Raw genomic sequence first — 11,110 nt, 5'->3', positions numbered from 1 at the left:
GAAAGATCTGGATCCTGCGGCTACCTAAATACTTACATAATGAAAAACCATGGCTTATTGAACGCTGTGCAAATAAAAAATATTATTATTTTCTTAATCAACGGACGCATGAAAAAACCAAGATAACCTTCTTGTATGTTGTTAATAAAGTATTTTTTATTACATAATAACCTGTTTTATTTTCTTGTAATTAGCACGGAATACAATAATAAGATAATTCGCGCTTATTTATTAGTAGATATTTGTGAGATGAGTACTAGACTACTTAGAGACTACAAATAAAACATTTTCTATGTAGGTATTCGAGAGTTCACATCAATTATGTATGTAGAAATTTACTATTTTTCATTTATACTTAGTATCTTTAGGTACTCGTACTTAAGAGCGCTATTACATTTCGGCGTTGAGCGAGTTTAGGTATTTTACGCGCTGCGGCAGGCCGTGCGAGCTCAGTATGCCGATCCCTTCTACCACACTCGCACTACAATGATGGATTAAACATTCTTGATCCTTCGCGAAGCATATTGAAATCAACCATAACAACACTAACTGTACTTAACTTTTAAAGTTCTAAAACTGTTATTTGGTAAGTACGAAAATACTAAATGCAGTGCAAATGTACATAGGGGCTGTTCATAAATTACGTCATCTATTTTTGACGATTTTTGACCCCCCCACCCCCCACCCCTCAAATCATCCAAAAATCAAGCTTCGGATGAATCTGTTTCCTCCTACGTCATGTTACCATCATCCGATGTCTAGACCCCCCCTCCCCCCCACTCCTCCCATTTGAAACGACGTAATTTATGAATAGCCCCATACTCGTACTTATGAAGGTATATTACTCGAAAGAAATTATAGGTACCTACTCGCTTATTTACATGTTTCGTCATTGCATTTGGTACCTATAGGTTGTAAAGTTTGTATCAACGAGGGTTTAAAAACGAACTGGTACTGAGGATCTGATGATGATTAAGGTGGTCACGGATACCAATCAACCATGTAGTAACATGATTAGGCTCGTTTGATTCGTCTCAACAAGATCTTTGACACTGAAGATACACAGGGTCTGATGATGGAGCTGGAAGGTGGCCACGGGTACCAGTCTATCATGTAACTAAACAACTTCGTGTTTGGGCTCGTTTGATTCGTCTCAACAAGATCTTTGGCACAAGATAATACTCAGGGTCTGATGATGGAGCCGGAAGGTGGTCACCGGTACCAATCAACCATGCAACTAAACCACTTCGTGTTTAGGCTCGTTTGATTCGTCTCAACAAGATCTTTGACACAAGATAGTACTCAGGGTCTGATGATGGAGCCGGCAGGTGGTCACCGGTACCAATCAACCATGCCACTAAACCACTTCGTGTTTAGGCTCGTTTTATTCGTTTCTATAAGATCTTTGACACAAGATAGTACTCAGGGTCTGATGTTGGAGCCGGAAGGTGGTCACCGGTACCAATCAACCATGCAACTAAACCACTTCGTGTTTAGGCACGTTTTATTCATCTCAACAAGATCTTTGACACAAGGTAGTACTCAGGGTCTGATGATGGAGCGCGAAGGTGGCGACGGGTACCTGTCTATCATCATCAGCTCCATCATCAGACCCTGAGTAGTATCTTGTGTCAAACATCTTATTGTGACGAATCAAACGAGCCCAAACACGAAGTGGTTCAGTTACATGGTAGACTGGTACCCGTGGCCACAGTCCAGCTCCATCATCAGACCCTGAGTACTAACTTGTGTCAAAGATCTTGTTGCGACGAATCGAACGAAGCCAAACACGAAGTGGTGTAGTTGCATGGTTGATTGGTACCGGTGACCACCTTCCGGATCCATCATCATACCCTCAGTACTACCTTGTGTCAAAGATCTTGTTGCGACAAATCAAACGAGCCCAAACACGAAGTGGTTCAGTTACATGGTAGACTGGTACCCAGTGGCGTGCACTTCATAAAGGCAAAAAAGCACTGCCTACCCTACTATAATTCCGATGTCTATCCTCTTAAACTACTTAATTTAATTTATACCTGATCGTACTATCAGTAATCGATATAACTTAATAATAAGCGCTCCATCTACCGGTTAAGCTTTGTCATCAAGTCACCATCTATAATAATTCTACGCGACGAAGTTTACACCACGCGGCACTAGCGCCGCTACGTGCCTTGCACGGCAAAGACAGAAAACATTTCCGTCTAAATCTTTCTATGTGTGCCTCCCCGTGAGTCGTCGTTACGCGGTTACAGTGTAGTGGGCCTTCCTATAAGTACGAGCACACAATTATACAAGTAACGCACACATTTAGACGCAATAGGCAGTGTCTTTCGTACCAAACATAAACGAATGACGCCCGAAAGTTTCCGAATAGTTCCGATGTTTACGTGACTATTTTAATAAAACCGGGCAAGTGCGAGTCGGACTCGCGCACGAAGGGTTCCGTACCATAATGCAAAAAAAAAAACAAAAAAAAACGGTCACCCATCCAAATACTGACCACTCCCGACGTTGCTTAACTTTGGTCAAAAATCACGTTTGTTGTATGGGAGCCCCATTTAAATCTTTATTTTATTCTGTTTTTAGTATTTGTTGTTATAGCGGCAACAGAAATACATCATCTGTGAAAATTTCAACTGTCTAGCTATCACGGTTCGTGAGATACAGCCTGGTGACAGACGGACGGACGGACGGACGGACGGACGGACAAACGGACGGACGGACGGACAGCGAAGTCTTAGTAATAGGGTCCCGTTTTACCCTTTGGGTACGGAACCCTAAAAAGTAGCATTTGCTATGGTAATTTAGTGCAAAAACGAGACTATTTTTTTACTCGTTTACAGTATTTGGTTAAGTTTATTTACATTTTTTATTCGGTCGCCATTGTTTGTTTGTTTTGGTGAGTTTATGAGATAACAGTTAACAGTTGCCGGAAATTATAAAGTGCGATTAGTGAAAAAATGGATAATTTTATCTGTGAAAGTTGTGGGTGTGGGTGTGGGTGTGTGTGTGTGCAAACTATTAAAAATGATGCGTTTTCGAAGCTTTCGTTTAGCCAAAAAGAAGTAATTGAAAAGACTTGACAACAAAATGAAAACCATCACGCAATTTTTTTGATGAGTTAGTAGCTCTCATTTTTTAAGGTTCCGTACCCAAAGGGTAAAACGGGACTCTATTACTAAGACTCTGCTGTCCTTCCGTCCGTCCGTCTGTCATCAGGCTGTATCTCACGAACCGTGATAGCTAGACAGTTGAAATTTTCACAGATGTATTTCTGTTGCCGCTATAACAACAAACACTAAAAACAGAATAAAATAAAGATTTAAGTGGGGCTCCCATACAACAAACGTGATTTTTGACCGAAGTTAAGCAACGTAGGGCGGGGTCAGTACTTGGATGGGTGACCGTTTTTTTTTGCCTTTTTTTGCATTATGGTACGGAACCCTTCGTGCGCGAGTCCGACTCGCACTTGCCCGGTTTTCTGATATCATTTTGCCTACCCAGTCCCAAATCTCTGTGCACGCTACTGCTGGTACCCGTGGCCACAGTCCAGCTCCATCATCAGACCCTGAGTACTAACTTGTGTCAAAGATCTTGTTGCGACGAATCGAACGAAGCCAAACACGAAGTGGTTTAGTTGCATGGTTGATTGGTACCGGTCACCACCTTCCGGATCCATCATCAGACCCTCAGTACTACCTTGTGTCAAAGATCTTGTTGCGACAAATCAAACGAGCCCAAACACGAAGTGGTTCAGTTACATGGTAGACTGGTACCCGTGGCCACCTTCCAGCTCCATCATCAGATCCTGAGTACTATCTTGTGTCCAAGGTCTTGTTGAGACGAATCAGACGAGCCTAAACACGAAGTGGTTTAGTTGCATGGTTGATTGGTACCGGTGACCACCTTCCGGCTCCAACATCAGACCCTGAGTACTATCTTGTGTCAAAGATCTTATAGAAACGAATAAAACGAGCCTAAACACGAAGTGGTTTAGTGGCATGGTTGATTGGTACCGGTGACCACCTGCCGGCTCCATCATCAGACCCTGAGTACTATCTTGTGTCAAAGATCTTGTTGAGACGAATCAAACGAGCCTAAACACGAAGTGGTTTAGTTGCATGGTTGATTGGTACCGGTGACCACCTTCCGGCTCCATCATCAGACCCTGAGTATTATCTTGTGCCAAAGATCTTGTTGAGACGAATCAAACGAGCCCAAACATGAAGTGGTTTAGTTGCATGGTTGATTGGTACCAGTGACCACCTTCCGGCTCCATCATCAGACCCTGAGTACTATCTTAAGCCAAAGATCTTGTTGAGACGAATAAAACGAGCCTAAACACGAAGTGGTTTAGTTGCATTGTTGATTGGTACTGGTGACCACCTTCCGGCTCCATCATCAGACCCTGAGTACTATCTTAAGTCAAAGATCTTGTTGAGCCGAATCAAACGAGCCCAAACACGAAGTGGTTTAGTTGCATGGTTGATTGGTACCGGTGACCACCTTCCGGCTCCATCATCAGACCCTGAGTACTATCTTGTGTCAAAGATCTTGTTGAGATGAATAAAACGAGCCTAAACACGAAGTGGTTTAGTTGCATGGTTGATTGGTACCGGTGACCACCTTCCGGCTCCATCATTAGACCCTGAGTACTATCTTGAGTCAAATAAATACATATAGAATGTCAGGTCGTTTCAAATATTTTTAATCCTGTCCGGTAGTTTATTAAACTGTACCATTATAAATTATAATACTATAAAAACAGTGCTAGGATCAAAGTCTCTCGTTGCGGTTTACACGCACACAGTATAGCGTTTTACACGGCGCCCGCCGCACACAATGATAAAAAACCTCGTCGTCGCCGTTGAAAATGTGCGGAGCCGACCGACACACGTCCTGCCTCTACAAGCTCTGCCGCGGCACTGAGCTGGCGCAGCGCGCGTCATCGGTAATATAGAGTAGTTTTCAAAAAATTGCCAAAAAATTATAGTAGAATTTCATAAACACTAATGTATACCAACAGTATAAGCAAACGTTGCATATTGCTTGAGTATGAAAATGACTTCGATATTAAGTAGATTTTCGTAGGAATTGACACTTGTTTCGGAGAGAAAATCGAGTTCGTTTTACTTTGATTTTCTCTTTCTCAAAGGTATGTAGGTAAAATATAGTTTGATATGCCTAAAGTACAGGGTATTAGTAACACAAAATAGCCAGGTTTAGCAGAGTAAAATTCTCAACATTTCCAAATAAGAGCTCGCCATTCAGTGCTTCACGGGGTTTTCCGGAAACGACCATCAGAAAAAAAATCATTACTAATTTAATAAGTCCTTTTTCTAATATTTACAACGATATTTATAAAGATAAGAAGACGCTTTTACTGGAACAAGTACTCATTGTTTCTAATAATGAGCGCAAAGTCCTGAATTTCGTCGACTAGTATCATCAATTTTGCATTATTTCGACTTTTCTTGTAAGAGCGCTCTTAAATAAAAGTAAACAAAATCTACCCTCAAATGGCTCCTTAAGCTAGTTGATAGTAGATGAAAACATTACATGATCAAATAATGCAGGTTAAAGTCAGGTCGTTCAGTGACTCTGACTGATCCAGGCGGTTTTGTATTTGGTTGGTTAACCAATAAATGTTATAACTACCCGAAAATGTACAAATTGTTTGTTTACTTTTATTTAAATATCTAAAGATAGACTATAGAATAAGAATAGCAAGAAAAAGTTATAGTAACATCCAAGCACACGGCAGTCGGCATGTTTGCTTGCAACTTGGTATCTAAGTATAATATATATTTGTATATAAAGGTAGGTACTCAATACATGTATATGTCGAATAAGTGAACTTTTGTATTACAAGCACATTTTTCCTCGTACTTAAATTAAGTTATTTCACTTCTTATCGAGAATCCAAGTGATATAATTTAAACAGTTGCTTCAATGGTTTTTTGCGCGAGTCGCGACGCCGCGGAATTTCCACGGTCACGAATGGTGATTTTAAAGCACAAAAACCGGTTAAAGGTGACGTCATCAGAAGCCCTGCTAAAGTTAAGCCTGTAGCTTAGCTACATTACCATACCTATCTCATTAGAGTATTTGTCTTGTTCGAATTATTCATTAAGTAAGTACTTTAGTTTTCCATTACCGGAATTCGTACATTATAATTGGAAAATGTATACTTTCGTTTCTAATAAGCATATATGATGTCTGTGGCTCGTATGTGCAGTATTATTTGTGGCTATTATTGTAGGTAGCTGGAAATAGTGGAGATATAAGTAGCGCTTTTAATTTTCAAATATATATTTAAGTGATAAAGGAAATATATTATTATCCGATTATAGAAACTAAATTCTAGTGTTGCGTCAGTTGCATTCTACTAGGCTTAAGGTCGACAAAATCTAAACGCTGGAATGGAAGGATGTAATTATACACCTAAAGGATGTAGTTTATAAATTAAATACCCAAGTAAAATAATTAGACGCTTGCGTTTGATGCCTGTAGGATGCTAGGATGTGGAAATGACGACGGATCCCTTGGGCGATTTCGCGGACGGGCGGACCCGCGGCGCCGCCGCGGCCGCGCGCTCGCGCTCCGCCAGTCGAGTGGAGACTCCGCACTGCGGCGGTACACTGAACGCTAACGCTCCTTACACTTACACAATCATTTACCGATGTACCTCATCTGTCACTTCTCATCAAAGGATCAGCATTAGTTATTGAACTTCAAGTGCTTCGGCGAAACATCGCTAGTGTAGTGAGTGATCGAAAACCCGCGATTTGTGTTTTCTTAAAGGCTTCATCTCATCCCTCGCTTATTGAGGCTGATTCGTATCAAATCAAATTACAGGTAAGGAACCTAAAAGCAGGATTCTGAGCGCAAAGACTCGTGCTTTGGCTCGGTTGTCCAATCTATATTGAGCGAGCGGTGTATTGACACTAATGAAATTTTGTTTGTTATTTTTAAATTATCTAAATACGCACACTTCTTTCAGCAACTCTTTCGTGTTTTCTTAGAGTTATTAGCTAAAAAAACGTTTTTAACAGTAGGTAATTGTTTTAATTTATATGTATTAAGGTAAATTTGCAGGTAGACTTGTTATTTCCCCCAGATAATAAATGACAGCTCGATCGATCAATAATTTACTATAGGTAATACCTAATCATCCTGCTATTGACCAATTTTGTACTAAGATCATAGAAAACAAATTTGACAATCGAACTGTCATTTTAGTACCTGGGATATAAAAACAAGGATAAGAATAATAAGTTTTAAATATAAAATTACCGGCACATTAACGTACCTACATGTATCACCTACATTAAAATTTGATCACTGAAGAGGACCTCCTAACACGTTTCTGTTAAACCGGTTCCTCCGACAGTGTTTCGTCGGTGAGACTTATGCAATCGACAAACAAATCGATTCACGATCTAATAAGCGAGTATGTAGCAGTAAGCCTGCTCAATGCAGGTTACCTGCAATCCTTGCAGTTAAACTGCGTGAAGCATGCTTTACGCAACATATACGTGTACGAACACATAGCGTGAAAACGAAAGTTGATTAGAACAAGGACTATTATTGGCTAAGACTTCAGAGTATAGAGTAATCGCCTTTACAACTTGTCTGGAGTAAGCATCTAAATGTCGACTTAGAGAACCAGTTTCGGTTACGAGTCTATAAAGCTGTTGCAGGTGTATCAGATCGGCTAAGAGTTCCATGAATTGGAATGACTTAATAAAATAGATAGTTCATTTGATCAAGGTTAAATATTAGATAAAACAACATCATAAAATTATATTTATAATTATAACAGGTATATCGCTCATGTCAAGATTGCACGTCGTAAACTGCAGCTGCCTCGCCACGTGTCTCTGACTACAATACTTCATAAATAAAAAAACATAAGAAAAAACCCATACTCACGGCAGATACAATCCGCGGAACCGTCTATATCGGCATGCGATGCGCGTCAAGCAATTGTTGAAAGTCGGTATTGTGTCGAAAACTTTGCATTTTATACGCAACTGTGTATCCAGGTGTCGGGGTTCGATTTATCACTGTGACTATATCAACATTGACGAGTAAAATTCTATGAGGGATGAATCTCTATCACAGTAACAGTGCTAATGTTTTTCTATCCGTATTGTGTTGCGTCACCATAAGCAACCCCTCTTGATCAGCATAGCGCGCGAGTAGCATGTACCATAAAAAGCAATAAATAGCAGGGAAATGGAGCTATATTTACACACAAGTTGAAGGTCAGCGCGTCAGTGTTGAGCTGGCTAGGCAATAACAAATAGCAACAGTTCAGAGTGTTGAACCGTGTTGGCCAGGACCTGCGTGACGGCGCCGAGTATCGATCTGCCCATTAGTAGCCCACGGCATTGGGGACATAATCCTCCAACAAAGTAAACAATTACGATTTGATTTGCCACCGCTTTCAGCACACTTTTATTACCCCAAATGATACCATACCTTTTCATCCCTTTTAAGCATTAATAGCAACTACCTAGTTTAATAACGATAAACGTAATTAGACCCGGTGAGTACCTATTTCATATTTTTACAAAGAATGCAATATTTACTTTTCCGCGCCACCCTCATTTCAGCGCTGTAGTCGGATCGGATCGCTTTACCTGCTTCTCCCATTACCCCAACATCACATATATTTGTTCCAAGAGAATATAAATGAATCTTACCCCCCAGACAATGCTGTATTACGCGTACTTTTGCGTTGTTCTGAAACAGACGGCGCTGCGTAAGTAGGTAAACATAACGAGTATTGATTATCGTGAAAGTTCAACGAGATTCGATAAAACCGCTCGATGTTATGATACCTACTGTAACAGGATCAAATGTCGTTTCCCTCAGGTATGCTAAATTACCTTCCTGCATCAACTCATCTCGACACTGTAGTTGCCTATTTCCGTAGCTCAGCTCCGATTCCATTCCATTAAAGCTTTATGTAACACTAGCATATAAATGTATAACACATGTCGTGTAATTTTCCTGTCAATGACCTATCCTATCAGGCAAAAAAGAAAAGTGCCTTTGATTGGATAAGACAAGAAGAAAACTTTAAGTAGATACAAATTATTTAAGTACCTATAGGATTAACTATCATCATAAGAAACATATATCTTTGGGATTAAAGTCTGCCTTATTTATACATATGTGCTAACTTAGTGCATTATGTGATAACTTGATCTCAAATAATTAACTTTGAACTAAAGCTTTGCTATAGCAACTATCCTTTTTTACCCGACTATGGGAAGGGCTAGGATTTTAGCAGTAAGGTATAAAGGTTAATATGTAAATAATATGTATAAGTTCCACCGTATCGTTAGAATTTAAGAGCCGATTTTCGTTAACCCATTCATGGCCACGAACCGCCGAGCGTACACAATACGCCAAGCCACCATACAAACCGTTTTTAGCTAAAACGTATGACTCAGCTTATGGGTCTCGAGCCTGGCGCGAACGGTAAATAAATCGCCGCTTATGAAGCCGGCCAGTTGGACAGCATTATGCAACATTTTTACTAACCACCGATTTTCTGTGCCTATCAAAAAAGAAACTAATTATTGCAGTTTGTAGGAGTGAATATTTTTACTTTCTACAAGCTTTTAATGTCTGAACAAGCTAAGTTGGCAGCAATTTTTATAGCCCAGCCTGTGCAAGTGTTAAGTTAAACGTCATAATTTCATATAAGTTTGACATTTAAATTACACTTAGGTACTCAGCCTGTGCTATCAAAATCGCTGCCAACTTAGCTTGGTCTGATTCTATTTAACTTGCCGTGTTTTTTGTTGTTGTTTTTTGGGGCAAATCTTGGAAGTTAAATTAGACCCGTTTCCCGATATCCCGATCCAGTTCATAGCCCAGTCGGTCAGGTTAGGCGGGTTCAAATTCCGGTAATCCATAGCCATGGTCACAAAATACGAAATCACTAAACAGCACAGGAGGAGTATAAAGTCGCCAACGAATAAATCGTGACTAATAATATTTTCCATGTTACTCCAAAATACATCTCTAATAGGGGGGATGGGATGAATCACATCTTGAACTCTTGTGACAAATACCACATGAAAGATAATACCGCCGGCGCCGCTCGGGTGCATTCCTTGTTTATTGTCCAAGTGTGTCCAATAAGCTTACACATGGTCGGTCATGTATCTTTGTTTTGGTAAACGCCATTATATTAGTAACAATAGACAACTTAAAATGTATTATAGTACTTACTTTCTAATCTGCCGTAGAAACCACGATGCTGGAAAAAACTTGTAAATATTTGTCACAAACTATTTGTAATACAATACATATTAGTTAGTGGTGACTGTTTCAACCGCCTTGTTCTATATTGAAACGAAAAAAATTAACATCATTGTTAGTAGGTAATTGCCTAACATATAATACAACAATCACCAAATATTATGACATAAAAGTACAGTGGGAGAAAATCCTCGTTGCCTTACCCCTCATACAAAGCAAAATATTATTATACTACGGCTTGGTTCCTACAAATTGTTGCTTACCATCATCCAAACAGTAATCAGTTGTAAAATGGTACAATATCAAACAGCTTCAACATGAAATAAGCTTTAAAACCAGCCAATAAAGTTTATTTTAGCCTGCTACGGAAACATTAGTAGTTTTTACAAGTAGCGCCAGGCCACGGTGACCCATACCTTGAGCCCTGTCAATAACTTCTGAAATATATATATTTTTGTATTTTTTTAATATAGATCTTTCTGTTTGCTTGCATCGCATTATGTATCTAGAATTTCAGTATATTTACTATATTGCACTGATAGTAAATCAAACTTGAATATTCGAGACCCTGTTTTCATTAAAAAAAACGTGTTTATAATTTTGTATCCTAATATGCCTTATAGAAATGGTTGTTAGCTTATATGATACTTACGTTATTACATCAAATTACGTTTCGTTTAAGTTTAAATCAGAATTTATTCAGGACTCACATGTGAGTCACTGGCCCTGCGGAACTGTTTGAGCATGACCCATACGCTGAGTCGCTGGCCCTGAATGGGTTAAGAGGAATCAATCGATTCGAATTTATGTCACTGGTGACATC

General features: G+C 39.6%; 2 protein-coding genes across 2 annotated transcripts in view; one reads left to right on the top strand and one right to left on the bottom strand.

The window, feature by feature from the left end:
* The window catches only part of LOC134790564 (mitoguardin), a 98,547-nt gene that overhangs the window by 12,074 nt on the left and 75,363 nt on the right, over positions 1–11,110 (bottom strand). The gene's annotated exons all lie outside the window — the stretch shown is intronic.
* Positions 6,604–11,110, top strand: part of LOC134790566 (protein unzipped) — a 48,849-nt gene continuing 44,342 nt past the window's right edge. The window contains exon 1 of the mRNA XM_063761414.1: positions 6,604–6,861. The gene's annotated coding sequence lies outside the window, so the exon portion shown is untranslated. The remainder of the gene's footprint in view (positions 6,862–11,110) is intronic.

The sequence above is a fragment of the Cydia splendana genome, chromosome 5, assembly GCF_910591565.1.
Source record: "Cydia splendana chromosome 5, ilCydSple1.2, whole genome shotgun sequence".
Classification (NCBI taxonomy): Eukaryota; Metazoa; Arthropoda; class Insecta; order Lepidoptera; family Tortricidae; genus Cydia; species Cydia splendana.
This window is presented reverse-complemented; position numbering and strand designations above follow the sequence as displayed.